At 45.9% G+C, this 16205-nt stretch overlaps 1 long non-coding RNA gene across 1 annotated transcript in view; it reads left to right on the top strand.

The window, feature by feature from the left end:
- LOC118919954 (uncharacterized) overlaps window positions 1–16205 on the top strand; it is a 69541-nt gene that overhangs the window by 23086 nt on the left and 30250 nt on the right. The window lies entirely within an intron of this gene.

Consider the following 16205-nt stretch of genomic DNA (forward strand, 5'->3'; position numbering starts at 1 on the left):
TTTTGCGCTCTTCTTCATTCCTTTTTGTATTTCCATACTTGTATCTGGGACTATATTTCTTTATCCCAAAGAACTCACTGAGTAGATATTTTCATGCACATGTCCTGGACTAAATAGCCTGAGGCTTGGAGGCAGAGGCAGGAGATGAATGCAAAGGTTTTTATTTCATCTTCATTTGGGGGCTTCTCCCTGGGCCTGGAATTCTAGACCAGCAGTTATCTTCCTCTCATGCTTCAAATGTGGCGTCCGTTGTTTCTGCTGAGAGGTCAGCTGCCAGTTTTATGGTTGCTTCTTAAAAAGTATTATGTCCTTTTCTCTGACAGCTCTGAAGACTCTATCTTTGCTTCTAAGTAGTCTTAAATGATGTGCCCCTGTGTGTGCAGAGGTGTGTGCATCTGTGCGTGTGTGTGTGTGCACAGGCATGTGCACCAGTGCATGTGTGTGCGTGCTTGGGTTCTCTGTGGTTCCTGAAAGAGCGCCTTCACTGTTGCACTGAGTGGCTTTCAGTCCTGTCCCTTTGAGTAGATTCTCCAGTTTGTAAACAAATAATCTATCTAAGACATAAATTTAGCCATGTTATTACTCTTCAGCTCTTTCAAATGCATACAGGAAAAAGCCCAGGCCCCTTGTCCTAGCCTGCAAGGCCTCCACGGCCTAACCCCACCCTGCTTCAAACCTTGTCCTTGACATCATATTCTGTGTTTTTGCTTTTGCTGTTCTCTTCCTCTGCAACAGTCTTCCGTTATCCCCACCCACACGTCTTCATCCAGATAGTGCCTATCAATCCTTCAACATTTATCTTAGACACCAGATCTTCTAGGAAGCTTCTCTGTGGCCCTGGTCTGCACTGCATTATAACGCCCTGCCGTGACCCCCGTTGCAGCTCCTGCCCCATATTGCAGCTGCCTTCTAGGTAAGAGCCTCCTCATTTGTCACACTGGGTGCTTAGCTATTCCGAAGTTAGAACCAGCAACTACTCATCTTTGGATGCAAAGTGCTTAACCCAGTGCCTGTCACATTACAAGCAAATATTTGTGGAATAAGTTAGATATGGGGCCCAATTACTAGACTACTTCTTATCCACATTCATGGAGGCCTTTCTGTGCCAGGCACTGAGCTACATGCTTTGTATGCATTGTGCCCTTTTACCTTCCACCTATGGGATAGGTGCTGTAATTATCCCTTTGCACAGATGAAGAAACTGAGGTTCAGAGGTTACACAATTTGCTCAAAAGTACACGGAGAGTAAATGACAAAGTTATGTTTCAAATCCAAGCTTGCATCAACCCAGAACACAAAGGCTTATCCCCCAGAAGGTGGACGGTAGTAACCCAGCCCAGTCCCACCACCAGTTCCTTAGATTCGAACTCTAATTACTGTTGTCACCAATACAAGTCTGTTTCTTAATCCCGGTAGTCTTCAGGGAAGGCCTAGCAAATCACTAAAAGAATAAATGAGAAAATAAAACGTTTACTGTGTCTGAATTCAGCAGGCTTCTTTCGAGGCATCCAATATCCCCAGGGGCATTATGAAGAGTAACATAAAGAAATGTTAATTCAAATTCTCTTCAAGATCTAGGTGGGAATTAGACTCTTGGAGACAGAACCTGGACTATTTTAGGCTATTTGTGTAGGATGTTTTAAGTGAATTCTTCAGACTGCGGACTGAACATAATTATGCATAGTCTACAGGTAGAAAAAAGAGCAGATGTGCTAAGCTTGCTGGTCTCCCTTTTCTGAAAGGATAATATGGACAAAAGCCTCTACATGCAAGGCCACTGTAGCCTAAAGGGTTTAGGAATCTTCCAGAGAAACTTGATTTGCAACCTGAGTGCCAAGTAGCCCCAAAGTGTGCTGAATCCCAGCACAGCACCTCCTGCCTGCAGGCGTTGTGTTTGCACTGTGGGTCATACAGATGCATTGCATCATCTCTTGGAGGCCTTCTCAGTGCCGAGTGGGGCTGTCATCCCCAGAAAACACACGCATGACATGTGTGATGTGCATCTGTGCCTCGGCAGGGACACTGACTCCGGTTCTGGGCAGCCTCTGGAGGCAGGCTCATCCTGCAACCGGGAAGCACATGCCTCGGCTTCGGCTGCAGAAGGGGGAGGGGCTACTGCATGGCGTCCTCCCAGTCTGTCCTGGTCCTCATAGGCCACTCCTCCACACTCGGTTCCTCCCTGGAACTTCGCTCTCCTCAACCAGAAGGGCAGGCGATGGATAATTCACGTGAGAGTTGGTATTGGTGAGTGAGGCCGCTTTCCCTCACGAATCTGCGAGAGCTTTAGACACAGAGAGATTCCATGCCAACAGGAAGCACCACAGTATGAGGCGTTATTATGTGAGGGGTAAATGCTGAGCTGCAGGGTAATGACCCACAGCTCCCTGGGATGATGCCTGAGATAAAATCTACCTGCAAAGTAGCCCTGCTGACTTAATAGAGGCTGATAGGAGTTAGAAATGGAGACTGAACCTAAGGGAAATGTGAATACAAATAGGTTTGGGAGATTGCATTTCTGGCTTTATTTGTTGGAGGCTGTTAACTCGGTGACACCTACAATTTACATGACCAGCTGTGTTTTGTAAAGCACTTTAATGTATCCCTCATCTGTGACCTCACAGTCACAACAAATAATCCTTTTGTCCAGAAGAGGTGACCGGTGTCCCTGTGTTGGTCCACCGTCCATCACCTACGTCCATGGGGAGTCGGGTGAGGCTGGGACCTGAGACGCGCTCTGCTGGTTCCAAATCCTTTGTCTTTCTCCTGTGGTAGAGAAACACCATCTAACATACCCTGGGGGCCTTGGAATATGATTTTATTATGAAATCAGTGTTCTTACCCCTGAGCTATGCCTTAAACAAAAGCATGAGTAGCGTGTGGCCGGGGGCGTTGTGCAGGCTCAAGGGGCTTTGGCAATTGGCCTGGGGTTCTTGTGTAGAATCACATAGAACCATCCCTGGGATCGCCTTTAATCAAGAGATTGTTGACGTAGGTGCGTCCCAGTGCCCTGAGCTGCCGATTTCCACAGAGGCGAACGCCAACCCCTAGTCCAGCTCCCCCTTCCTCTCCCAGAGTGGCGGGGCCGTCCCATCAAGCACCAGTGCTTTGGGCCCTGTGCTGGGCCCTCCTGGGAACTGAGTAGTTTACTGCAAGATCCTTGCTCCCCAGAGCCTCAAATCTAGACAAAATAAATGTATACACAAAAAAATCTGTGGTGCCAGTTCTCCTTGAAACGGCACCTCGGAGAAAGGAGAGACCCTGGGCACAAAGGGAGCTGCAGGAAGGAGGTGTCATTTAAAGCAAGCCGGACACAGAGAACGAATTAAATGGCTTCAAGGGGGAAGCACGTATTTCCAAATGGAGGGACGGCATGAGTCAAAGCTTAGAGGCAGGAGCAGCCAGGTGCGTGTGCGAGACAGCGGGAAAGCCATCCCAACTGGGGCAGGAGGACCAACCCCTCGTTCCGTCTCCACTGGGAGGAGGAGCAGACAGGTCAGGCCAAAGCAGAGGCAGGAGCCACGAGAGGGGCTGCAGTGCTGCGGGCAGGCGCTCAGCCCCTCCCAGTTGTCTCTGCGTGTTGGCCAGGATGAGTCGGAGTGGTGGGCTGCCCGCACTCGGGGTGGACGCAGTTTTCGGCAAAGGAGGAGGATACAAGGTAGACGAGAGGAGAAGGGATGCGCTCAAGTGGGGGGTGTAAGGCCTGGTCCAGGTTCATCTCCCCCAGGAAAAGGTTGTCCGCAGACCAACCTCCTTCCCTGTCTTTACAGGTTGGCGCCTGCCAGTGATCTTCCTTTGGGAGAAATGCCATGTTCTTTCCCCTTTCCTGCTTGGTACAGACTTTGTCTTCTTATGTGGGGTTTTGTATTTTTAGCCCAGGCAGTTGCTGTGGCAACCACTAGAGCTGAACATTTTGTTTCCCAAGAACAAACGCATGTTTAAATATTCAAGCAATTTTTGTGTTGTTCCAAGGCATTGAGATTTCAAGCATATTATTCAGACCATCTGAGAGAAATAGAATTTTGTCTCCTTTTTGTTAAGGGTTCCCAGTGTTCACACTTTTTCAGAGTTGGGATGGAAGTCAAGATGAATGCTTACATCAAATGTGATCATCTTTCAGAAAGGAGAATGAGGAAGAATTTTATGATGTTTTCCTCCCCTCCACATCTCATGGAGTGCATGAACACTCCCAACACGAGGATGAGGAGTTCATCTCTCTGCTCCCTCGGAAGGGAAGATGCAGAGAGAGGTCTCTTCTGCAGCTTTTCAATAAAGAGAGGCCATCCCTCCTGCATCTAACTTGCCCCAGATGGTGCTGGCATGGAAATACGGCTTTGGGTCATCCTTTTGACCTCTCTGTACAGTGGAGAAATTGAATTTATTAAGTCTGACTGTTCTTTCTTCCGTCAAGAATATTGCGTGCACACATTATAGGTTGTGGACTGCAGATATGTCTCTCTGTTAGTGTGTGGGGTTCTGAAGCTTATCCCAGCCCCCAGATTCCTTTCAAGTACCGTGATGTGTGAGAATGGATCCCCCGCACATCTAAACAAGGATGTCTTGACCGTGGGTCCATAAGTATGGATGGAAAAAAATTACCCAGTTACTTTTGCTAACTTCTAACTGAGATTTATTATTTTGTTCCATTACGATTGCAGGTAACAAACCACAAATTTGCAGGAGAAACTCTACCACATTGCAGTTTTTGAAGACCTATATCAAAATGTTGTGTATGCTCATCACCACTTTGAAATTATGTTAGTTATTAGGTGTACAGTAGAGCCCAATCTTGTTGCAGCGTAGATTAATACAAAACATGTAAATATATTTACTCATATCATGGATTTGATTTTGCTATTTTGAGAACTATTTAAATTGCTTTTCTTTGTAATAGGTTATAATTTATGCATTGAAAAACATTACTCTGAGAAAGGGGTCGATAGGTTTCTATGCTGCCAAGGGGTCCATGGCACATGAAACGTAACGCTTCTGATCCACACGTCTGCTCTCCGGGGTTACTGCGGCTGCACCTGTGATGCGCGATGCCTTGTGGAAGCAGTCCGACCCGCCTCCTTCAGGGTGTTTACGACGATCACTTAAACACTGAGCTGTTTCTCATTAGCGGGGTTTGGGCCTCACCAAGTAAGACCTGCCTCCGTTGAGAGCAGGTGGTCTTTTCTGGGAGCTGATTCCCCATCCCCTGGGACACTTTCTGACTGTTCATTGCCTTTGAAAGCCATCGGCGTAGTTGATAATTTAGGAACAACCCTACCAGTCAGGGTAGCGTCAGGAGTCAGCGGCCATTCTCAGTGTTTCCAGTAGGAGGGACTGGATACAGGGACTTAGCGGCCGGAGCTGGGAGGGCGCCCATCGGGGGACGCCACCGCGGGTGCTCCGGGACCCGGGAAGCGCGCGGAGCTGCGGGAAGCCGCCCCCCATGCTCTCAGCTGCAGCACCCAGGGCGCTATGATGGGGGGGACGGGGGTGCCTGGGCGCGGCCAGGCGGCATCATGTCTGTTCTCTTCCGAGGCCCCACGCCTGCACCCTGTCCCTGCTCCGGGCTGTGCCCCTCCCCTGCCCTCCGCGGGTGCGCTTGCCTTTCCGGGTCGCGGCTGACCCAGGACCGCCCCGGTTGGGATTCTGCGAGGGGCAGACTTCGGGCTTCTGCTTCCGGCCCCTGGGAACAGCAGCGGCATCGGGATGGGGGGCGGGGGCGGGGGGCGGGGAGGGCGGCGCGGTGGAGGCGGCGTGGGCCGGCCCGTGCGGGTGCGGGTCACTCACACCGGGCCTCTCTGGGACTCAGCTTTTGCTTTTATAACTTCACACTTCGAAAGGTTCAATTCTTGAAGATTAAAAAAATCTAAAATTTAAAACTATGACTAAGGTCTCCGTCAGTCCCGAGGCCCAGTAGTTCTGGGAACGTGGCTCCGTGGAGCTCAGTCCCTCGAGGCGGGGACCGCAGTGTCCGTCCGACGGCCGTGCTGAGCGGGCGGGACCCGTGCCCTGCGGCGCAGGGAGCCGTATGGTTCCCTGTGATCCCACGAGCCATGCCAGGCGCTGTGGCCGCCTTGGGAGACCATTTCTCGGGGACCAGGGGCACGTCTGTGCGGTGTCAGCACCCACCCTGAGGAGCGCTGGGCCAGCCTCGCTCACAGCCACCCCCTCCGTCCACTGCTCAGTGCCCCCCAGTCTTGCCAAGTGCAGGAGAAAACAACGCACAAACGTCTCGAATGCCCCAAACGGGTGGGAACAGTGCGGGCTGGACAGGAGGCCTTTTGTCGCTGCTTCCGGGGGCACCCTCCCCTCTCCAGCAGGCGAGGGCACCCGTGCCCGGAGGGTGGAGCCCCCGTGCCCGGAGGGCGGAGCTCCTCGGCGGAGAGGCCTGCTGCCGCCCACCCAGCGAAGGCCAGGGGAGCAGGCTTTGAACGGCCAACATTAATTCTTGCGCTCATTCTGCCCAGAGCGAGAGGATCATGGGCCGCCGAGAGGACTGACTTAGCAGCAGTTCTGAGTAAGGAGAGGACTTCCCATCTGATTTCATGCTTTACAAAGGGCAGGCCTCGATTTCCACAGCCTGTCACTTCGGCTCCTGTCCTGGCATGGGGGGGCCTCTGAGCAGACGCGGGGCAAAGTCGGAGGCCCAGACCTCCCGGCATCCTCGGCTTTACTGGGAGACCATAAGCTGGCAGGAGAGCTGAGAGGGAACGCGGTGTGGGGACCTCTGCTTTACACTGACTGCCTACTTCTAGGAGTGACTCAACTGAATTCACCTTTAAAAAGCTGCTATTGATCACCTCTGCAGAAAGCTCACTGTGGGGGTTACTGGCGACTCAGGGGTGAGAAGTATGTGGCTTCTGGCCTCCAGATCTCGTGAGCCGACTGAAGTAACACATCTAAGAACTTTGACACAGCTCTGGGATGAGTGCTGAAATGTGGTCACGAGCATCCTTTGTGGGAGAAAGAAGAGCTATTTCTTTCTCTGTGAATCTCTTGGAAGATATAAAAGTTGAGTGGACTGAAGAAAAAGGCTTTGTTTAATGAATAAGTGGGTGACGGAGAACATGAACGAGGGAGGGACAGCATTTCATACAGAAGCCAAAACTGGGCCTCAGGCCTGGAGCACAAGGGCGGTGGGCATGTGCGAGACCTGTGGGGTGATCTCACGTGGATTTGCTAGGGGCTGAGGGAGGTGGGATTAGTTAGAGGCCAGCCTGTGGAAGGCTGGATTGAGTGGTTTGGAATCTATCCTGTTCATGGTAGGGGGTCACTGAAGGTTTGAGATCAAGGGAGTGACATGGTCAGAGCTGTGTCTAGGGAGCTCAGTTCTGGTGGAAGTGGGTGGACTGGAATTGCAAACAGCACCTGGAGCATCGGCTGGGCTTGCATGTCATGAATGGAAGAAGATCAGACTGAGAAACCCCCAGAGGTAGAGTCACCAGGACCAAAGGGCTGGCTGCCTGCGGGTCGCCTGTCTAACCTTTAGTTTCCAACATCCAGTAAACCAAAGAGGCATAGACTTGTTTTGTGAAATATTAGAGCTCACAGAGTCTCAGAGATATTCTAACTTTTGCCGTATTTTACAGATAAACTGAAATGCAAGAGGTCAAGTTCCAAATCACAACGTATTTTAGCAGAAGAGCTTAAATCTTCATAGTAAGTTTTCAAATAACCTGGAAAGGAGTTTCTGATTCAAACTGCATCCTTGTTTTACAGAAAGGCCAAATGAAGCATGACAGGTGACAATGGTGCTTCCACACAGACCTCTGTGTCCCAAAAGGTTCCCCTAGTACCTCATCCCTGAGCCCAGAGAGTTCCGTTTGATACTCAGACATTAAAAACAACTCTCCTATCCACTTTCCTTTCCTTCTCTGGCACCTACTGTTTGATGTTGGATTTCATTCTTTATTCTAGGAAATATTATGGGACCAAAACTGGGCCCACTTGTTGTTGTGGCCCATTTATCCAAACATCTGTCCCAGTAGAATCTGGCCAAGAGAAACAGACACAGGGCCTCAGAGGTGATCTGTCCAGCATGCTGAGGAAATTCAGCTAGTCTGTGTCTAAAGATTCTTCGAGGCAAAATTCTATGCTGCTGTGGTCCTCGCTTAAACCAGCTCTCTATTCACTTCCGTCTCCTTAGCTACAGGCCCAGCTCCCACGGCCTCAGGCTGCCAGCGCACGCGAGTTTGGCCGGAGCAGGGCCTGGCAGATGGTTCAGGTCTGAGCTCTCCCAGGAGGAGGGCTTTGCTAAGTGGTTTCAGTCCTGAAACCTCTGCTCCGATGCCCAGCTCAGGCAAGGGCAGAGAGGGGAGGAGAAGGGATTTCCTCGGCTGCTGTGTATGGCAGGCCATGGGGACTGGAACACTTGGACTTTTGGGAAGGCAGATAAAAGAAATGTGGAAAAAAAATCTTCCCTGTTTTCAGCTAAAGAAGAACAAAAAATTGAGAGGCAAAGAAAACCAGAAAGAATAGAAATTCATGAAACTTCAAGCATGACCCTACAAACTTGATAGAGGTTAAAGCACCAGAGTAGCTCAGAAAAGTCCTTGAAACTTATAAGACATACCAATAAAAATTACTATAGTTTACATTTTTGAACACTCATTATGTACCAGCCACTATGCTGAATGTTTATTCTTTTTATTTATATTTTATAAATTTAAAACTTTTTATAAATTCAGAAAAATTTTAAAGTCTTTTTTAACTGAGGTACAATTGACAAAACTGTAAGACATTTAACGTGTACAACGTGGTGGTTTGGTATCTGTGTACATTGTGAAATGATTCCCTACCTCAAGTTGATTAACACGGTCATCACCCCATATATTTACCTTTTTAATCTTTTTTGGTGAGAACGTACAAGTTCTACTCTCTTAGCCAATTTCAGTTATGCAATGCAGTGCTGTCGATTATGTTTACCATGTTGTACATTAGCTCCTCTAAGTATTTCTTAATCCTCATGGCAACTCTTTTAAGTGGTTTTCAGATTAGAAAACTGAGGCTCAGAGAAGTCAAGTAAATGGTCTGAAGTGGGAAGGGACCGAGATGGGACCTGCAGCCCCCCGGCTGATGTGAGCATGCCCTGGAGCACTGCACTGCCTTGCATCAGCCAGAAGCTCTGTGTCATCCAGCACAAATGAATGGATGAATGAATGAATGAATGGGTGATGAAATGTTCTACTCATGTAACATAGTCTGCCTTGGGCAACGAGGCGTGACACCGAAGGCTTGCAGAGCACAGTTAATCTTTATGATTGACACATTCTGTGTCAGCAACTCACCTTTTTGCTAAAATTTGTCTGTAACTCCAAAATCATCACTCATGTTTTGCAGTCATTTGTGGACATGTGCAGAGGAGAAATTTGAGTCATTAACACGCACACTTCCAGCTGAGGTCAAGCCCAGGGGCACTCTGCCTTCTTTAGTTCTCACATTGTAAATAAGCATCCTTTTCACTATTTTGTGCCATGGTTTTTGCGTTTGGGGCTTTTTTATTTTTTTGGTGATCTCACTGTCTAAAATAGCCCCAAGCGTAGTGCTGAGTGCCATCTAACGTTCCTTGGAGCAAGAACACTCCGATGTGCCTTACAGAGAACATACACGTGTCGGCTAAGTCCATATAGGCTTGGCCAGGAGTTCGATGTTTATGAATCAACAATATGTATTAAATACGGCATCTTTAATAGAACATATGTAAAACGAGGTCGCATATTGATTGACAAAAATATGACCAGAAGCTCACAAGAATAACCCTGTATTTCTCCTAGAAACAACAGATGAGTATTTAGTAAACTGTAGTTTGCAGAGACTTTCTAGAACACAGCTGTGGTGAATAGCAAGAACCAACTCCTCTCGTCTGGTCCCTGGACTGGACAAAACTACATTAATGCTACATTTAATGACCATGTCCTGTGTGTCAGGCACAGTGCTAGGGATGAGAGAGACGGGGATAAAGAGACAGACACACACACAGCCCCTTCTCTGCAGGAGCCACTGTAAATGAAGACAGACGCACCTGCAGCGCTTTGGCTGTAACAGCATCCACTGAGCTTGTAGCGCTGCATGATTCACAACTTCGCAAAGCAAAATCTGCTGCGGCAAGGAAGGTCGTTCTGTGCAAATCTGTTCTAGTCTCTCGAATAGGGGAATTGGTAGAGAAGCATTTCCCTCCCTCTCCGTTTTCCTCCTGTGTCCCCCTCTATGCTCTCCTCGGGGCACCATGGTTTCTCCACTGAGCCATATTCCATTTCGCGGCTAACTTCACACCTGCTCTTCTTTGGTTATTAAAGTAAGACAACAGAGGGAGAAAAGCAAGGGGAAATGGGTTCCTCTCATTGCACCCTCACTTTGCAGAGATGTGCTTTTTTCCTGGCAGTCACGGGCAACACCACTCAGGGGTCTCGGTGACACACACACCGGAAATGAGAAAATCTCTAAAACGTGTGCTTTCCTCGTTTAAGTGAGCACAACAGCCCCCCTCTGCCTCGGGCTTAAAGGACATGGTGCTTCCTGGTGACAAGGTACAGGCATAAGGGAGGGAGGAAGTAAAGTGTTTGTTCCCTTAGGGGACAGAGCCTGGGATCAGGGTGAGGAGAAGGGCACCTGGAATAAGAACAGCCTGGCAAATGAGCTTCATTCCCAGACCAAGAAGGGCCACTGCAGGGCCCTTCAGGAGGGCATGTTCACTTCACCTCTGCTAGTGGCATGCCCTGCCTCCTATTTCTCTGCTTTTTGTGTTCTGGAAATCTCTGTTGCTTCAAATGTGGTCCAGGGAACCATGTACTGTATGTGTGGTGCTGTCCTGCTCGAGTGCAGCTCCCCTGAGCGGTCTGGAAGGACAATCCCTAGATGTTCTGATGGGAAACAGACACTTGGAGAGAAAATTGTTTTTCCAGTGCTCTCTGGCCAGTGAATAATTAGCGATGACTTACAGACTGTAACTGTCCAAGGCCACTGAGTGGTCAGAAAACAGACAAGAAATTGTCCCTCTCTGAATACTAACGTCCTAACTTACCATGTGCTCAGGACTCAGTCCCCCTTCTTTTAAGACCAGCTGACTTGTAGGATGTCTGAAAATCCTATACTCAACTCATGTCTTTGCAAACACGGTTGATTAAACCCAAAGGAAGGACAGTTAAAACAAAAATAGTGTCTGGAATTTAATTGCAGAAAAGAACCATTTGATCAAAAAAAAAATCCCTTATGCCTCGAGCAGAGATTCTATATGAAAGTGTAGCTGAGCTGAGCTTTCTGTTTTAAAATAGGACACTGGCGAAGTCAGAACCCATATGTGGGAGAACTTTCACAAATGACTATTATTGTTCAACTTAAAAGGGTAGATCCAGTGTAGGGAAGCCAGATGAAATGCAGGATGCCCAATTAACTTGGAAACTCAGACAAACAAGTTAATTTCTTAGTGTAAGGATGTGCCAAATATTCCACAGGCCAAATATTGCACGGGCCATATTATATTAAAGAATGATTCGTTGTTTATCTGAGATTCAAATATAATTCAAATTTGCTAGTGTCCTGCGTTTTTATTTTCTAAATCTGACAGCTCAATTCCAGTGACCAAAAATCAATAGCTAGGCCTGGACATGCAAAGTCTGAATATTACTATAAATATAATGCCTTCCCAAAGTACACACTCAATGAATAGCTGTACGGGCTGAATCAAGTGGAACATCTTCCCATATAGGAAATAGATCCGTTTCACAACAATTCTACCAGGCAGCATCTTTACCCTTATTTACCATGTGAGGAAACCCAGACAACTTACCTGGATTTTTCAGCGTCACACAGGTGACATAGGTGATACTTACCAAAGGTCTTTCTGTCATAAAAACTCATGGTCTTTCAATACAAACATCCAGAAACGTTGAGATACCTCATTATATTAAGAGGAAAAGATTTTAGGACATCAAATTAAATTTGCAATAAGGACTAGAAACAAAGCTCACCGAGCCACCTGGAGACTCATGCTGAACCGGCGGGCGGAGCAGGTGCAGCGCAGCTTTGAGAGCCCTGAGATGATTCCCTGCATGTATTCAAGCTTCCAGGCGACGCACCAGGGCAGGTGCCACCCCAACGCTGCTTTGAAGACGATAGTAATTCAGTGGCGGGAACTTCTTCGTTCTCCAAACATAGGAGATATGGATGAAATATGCCAACACAACTTACATATATTGCTAAGCTCAAAAGAAGGAGAAATCCACAGTTACCAGAAATAAAGAGAACCTCGAAGTAAAGAGGTGGAGTAAGAGCCTGAGGTCATAGCGGCTCATGGCACAGCTGTTCCTGGATGTGAATTTTAGGAGATGCGTATGGGCTTTATCATGCCCACAGAGGATAGGTTGTGAGCCCCGAAGCCATTTGAGATGAGCAGATGTAATGGAGTCTCCTATTTATTGCTAAGATCTTCTTAAGGCAGTATTGTCCACAGAAAAGGGATTGATTAACAAACTACACATACTTGCCTGAGATACTGAAAAGGGACTGACTATGCACTGGTGCCCTGGATGGAAAAGGGGTCACAAATTAGGTCTGCAGTGGCTGCAGAGTCTAAACTCACCATAACCTGTGCGGTGCAAGAACCCCAGCTTTAGAAATCAGCACGAAACCAACCTGCTCTGGCAAAAACCCTGGAGCCATGGCAGAAGCAAAAGTGCAAATGCTTTGCAGGTTCAACTCCACAAATCAGCACTAGGGGGTCCCCACCAAAACACATCTAGGACAGAAGAATTCAGGGGTAAAAATCTTAACATATGTGCATCTTAAGAAGGCCTTAGCAACAAATGAGCAGAAAAACAATCAGGAAGAAGAGAATGACAAAATAAATATAATGTCAAAAGATACCAATTGGAATTTTTCTAAACTGAAGAAAGATAAAAGTCCTCATATTAGAATTTCAAAAGCAATCCCAGAGCGGATAAATTTCATGCTGCAACCACAGAATAAGGTAAGGAAAAATAAATTTTCTAAGGTCCCAGAGAGAAAAGACAGATTACCCACAAGGAAAAATAATGACTCTTAGTCTATTTCAGTAACTATACAAGCCAAGAATAACATGGAATAATATCCTCAAAATATTAGGCTATTATTGAAAGGTATGGTAAAATAAAATTATTTTCATACAAAAGAAGACTGAGTTTACTAATCACATTCACTGAAATAAACTACTGAAAGGTATACTTCAGAAAAAGGAAAATTATTCCAGAAGGAACGTTAGAGATATGAAAAGCAACAGAAAGTAAAGAATTTGGTAATCATGAGGACCAATCAAAATAATTATTGATATATAAAGATATTATTTTGGGAAGTTTAAAAACAAGGTGGAACTAATGTAGAATACCATGAAAATGGAAAAGGGTTAAAGTTAACACATTACAAATTTCTCATATCTCAATAAGAGATATGGAGTAAATCAGATTTTATTGGGTATCCATGCTAAAAAATAGAAACCAAACACAGTATATGTTCAAAAGAGTAGCTTAATAAAGGGGGATAAAGAAAATTTGATAGTATATAGTACAAGAGAAAATAATCTGATAAACAGCATGGAAAATGGAAAACACATGAAAAAGAAGTAAGTACAGATATATCAGTAATCAAAATAAATATAAAGAGATTAAACTGACTGAGAAAAAGCAGAGAATTTCAAGTTAAATGACAAGCATCCACTATTCATATCACTAAAAAGTAAGAATAGAGAAAATTCTAAAATAAAAGATGGATCAGGAAAAAAGAAATCTCAAAACTGGACAAATTTTTATTTTAAAACAACCATTAATAGTTATAAAAACAGTTATATCTTAGTGATTAAAAGAATAAATCATCAGGAAAATATAATGATCATTACCTATTACCAAGAGAAACTGACAAATATTTCAAGCAAATAACAATTGGCAAAAATAAAGTATTTTAATATTAGTTCTAACAGGTTGATTTAGAAAACACATATAGGACCTTTACCCATCAAATAGACAATTTAACACATACTCTCCATCTTTTAAGCTCTTTCCAAGGGCAAAGACAGCAAGGGAAACTCAAGTCAATTCATGAGGCTCTCCACACTTTGATAACAAAACAAGATAGGAACAGCCCAGAAAGGATAATTGAGGGAAAACTCTGATTTATAAACAAAATGCAAATTTGTTATTTTTAAATCCATCATGATCAAGGACAGTTTATTCCAGAAATTCAGAGATACTGATAGGAAAAAAGCCATAATGTAACTTGCCTCATTAACAAATTCAAGGAGAAAAATCAGATAAGCAATTCAATAGATAGAGAAAAGGCATGTGATATAAATTCAACCACTTTTTGTGGTTAAATACAACACTTCGCAAATAAAACAAATAGGAGTTCTTTAACCATAGGAGAGGATCCAACACATGCATAATGTGAACACCATACCCAAAACCTTAGTATCTTTTCCTTGAAAGGATCCGACCGAAATGCTCACTAAGGTCATCTCTACCCGTCACTGGATTGTACAGAGGTCTTAGGTAACACAAAGATGCAAGAACATACAATAGGAAGAGTAAGGATTGGGTTGGGAGAAACAAAATTTACTATCTGTAGACAAGCTAGAAGAATAATTATTAGAGAGATTTTGTAAGTTGTGAGGTCAATATGAGGAGGTAGATCTGAGGGTGGGGTGAACGGGGCCGTTTCAAGATGTGGTGTCATTTTAACGGTGTGGACACATGCCCAGTCCAGCCGCTCCTGCTCCAGACTGGGCTTAGTGTGTGGTCACCCTACAAAGTCTGCCATTTTCTGTGATAGATTCTCTCTGTGGTCAGATTCCCTACATTGACCACTGAACAGTATCTCTCCATAACACATTTCTTCCTGTTTCTTTACTTACAGATGTACATTAACAGGAAAGTCAGAATTTTTATGATAACTGACTAAGGGCAGAGACAATTTAGGACACATCTTATCTTACTGCAAAGCTTCACGCAAAGAACCCAGAGAGCGATTTACATACTCAGGACTGTCACAGCTGGGGTGGTATGCAGGGCTGGGGGTTGTGGAAGACATCCGTGTCCCAGGAGGGAAAAGTAAGTAGGAATTAAAGAACCCTGGGACCCCCCACGACCGAGACAGAGGTGGCCCATGGAGTGGGAACATGTCTTTCCTCCTCTTGAGAGTGATTTTGTGCTTTTCCTCCTAGATTTTCTTAGCTTCTTGGTGGCCTTGGGAATATGTACCTCTGAAAGTTGCCTTCAGAAGCTTGTAAGCAAATAACTTGCCCAACATTTACCAATTGTCTTACAGCTTACAAAGCAGCTTCCCATATGTGACGGCCTCAGACGTTCCCATGATGCCTGGTGGGGCGGGTGGGGCCGTCCGCACTTGGTGAGCACAGCGACATCTGGAAAGGTTCAGTGACTGTCCCCAAATTCACACAGCTCATTTAGCATCAGGGCCAGATTCAAGCCCATTGGCTGATTCCCAGTTCAGTGTCCGTCAGCCGTGCATTGGCGCTCAGTGAACAACACAATGAGCGGCAATAAGTAAGTTATCAGAAGCCACCTGTCAGCAGGTAGCAGCTCTTCTGGAAGCCCCAGGCTCTGCCGAAAACAGGGGGCAGAAATTTGTCTTTGGGGTCTCCACCACAGATTTGCCCACTGCTACTTGGGTCTCTGGAATTCTAGCCTTGTCCACTGTATTTGAAATCTTGGGCAATTTGGGAAATCTCTCTGGTCTCAGTTCCTCTATTCATTAAATTAAGTTAATAATAATCGCCCTGATAACATCAGGATTGTTGTGAGGATAAAGGAAGTAATAAAACAATGCCTCAGGAAGCTTGAAATGCAATGTAAACCAGAGAAAAGTATTCCCTTGGCAATACTGACATGTTAAGAGGCCTGGCAAGCTTTGGTTTCAGTTAATGTTTGACGTAGCCCAGCGCCCCGGGTAAATCCTGAAGGAGCTAACGGGCAGGATGTGTACTTATTTTTCTAATTTGAAGAAACACAAAGACATATCCCTATAAAAATTACCCATATTTCTAATATTGGAAATTGATATAAAATAAAATTTACAGTCTCCTGCTCTGCCCGCCCCACTCCACCTTCCCTCTTGCCTCTCAGAGCATGAAACAACATTGCTTTGCAAATAATGGCCTCACCTTGGAATCACAAAGAGTTTAGTAGTTCGTGACACACTTTCTTGGGCACTGTCTCGTCTGGGTCTCCGGA

This window comes from Manis pentadactyla, chromosome 19 (assembly GCF_030020395.1).
Source record: "Manis pentadactyla isolate mManPen7 chromosome 19, mManPen7.hap1, whole genome shotgun sequence".
Classification (NCBI taxonomy): domain Eukaryota; kingdom Metazoa; phylum Chordata; class Mammalia; order Pholidota; family Manidae; genus Manis; species Manis pentadactyla.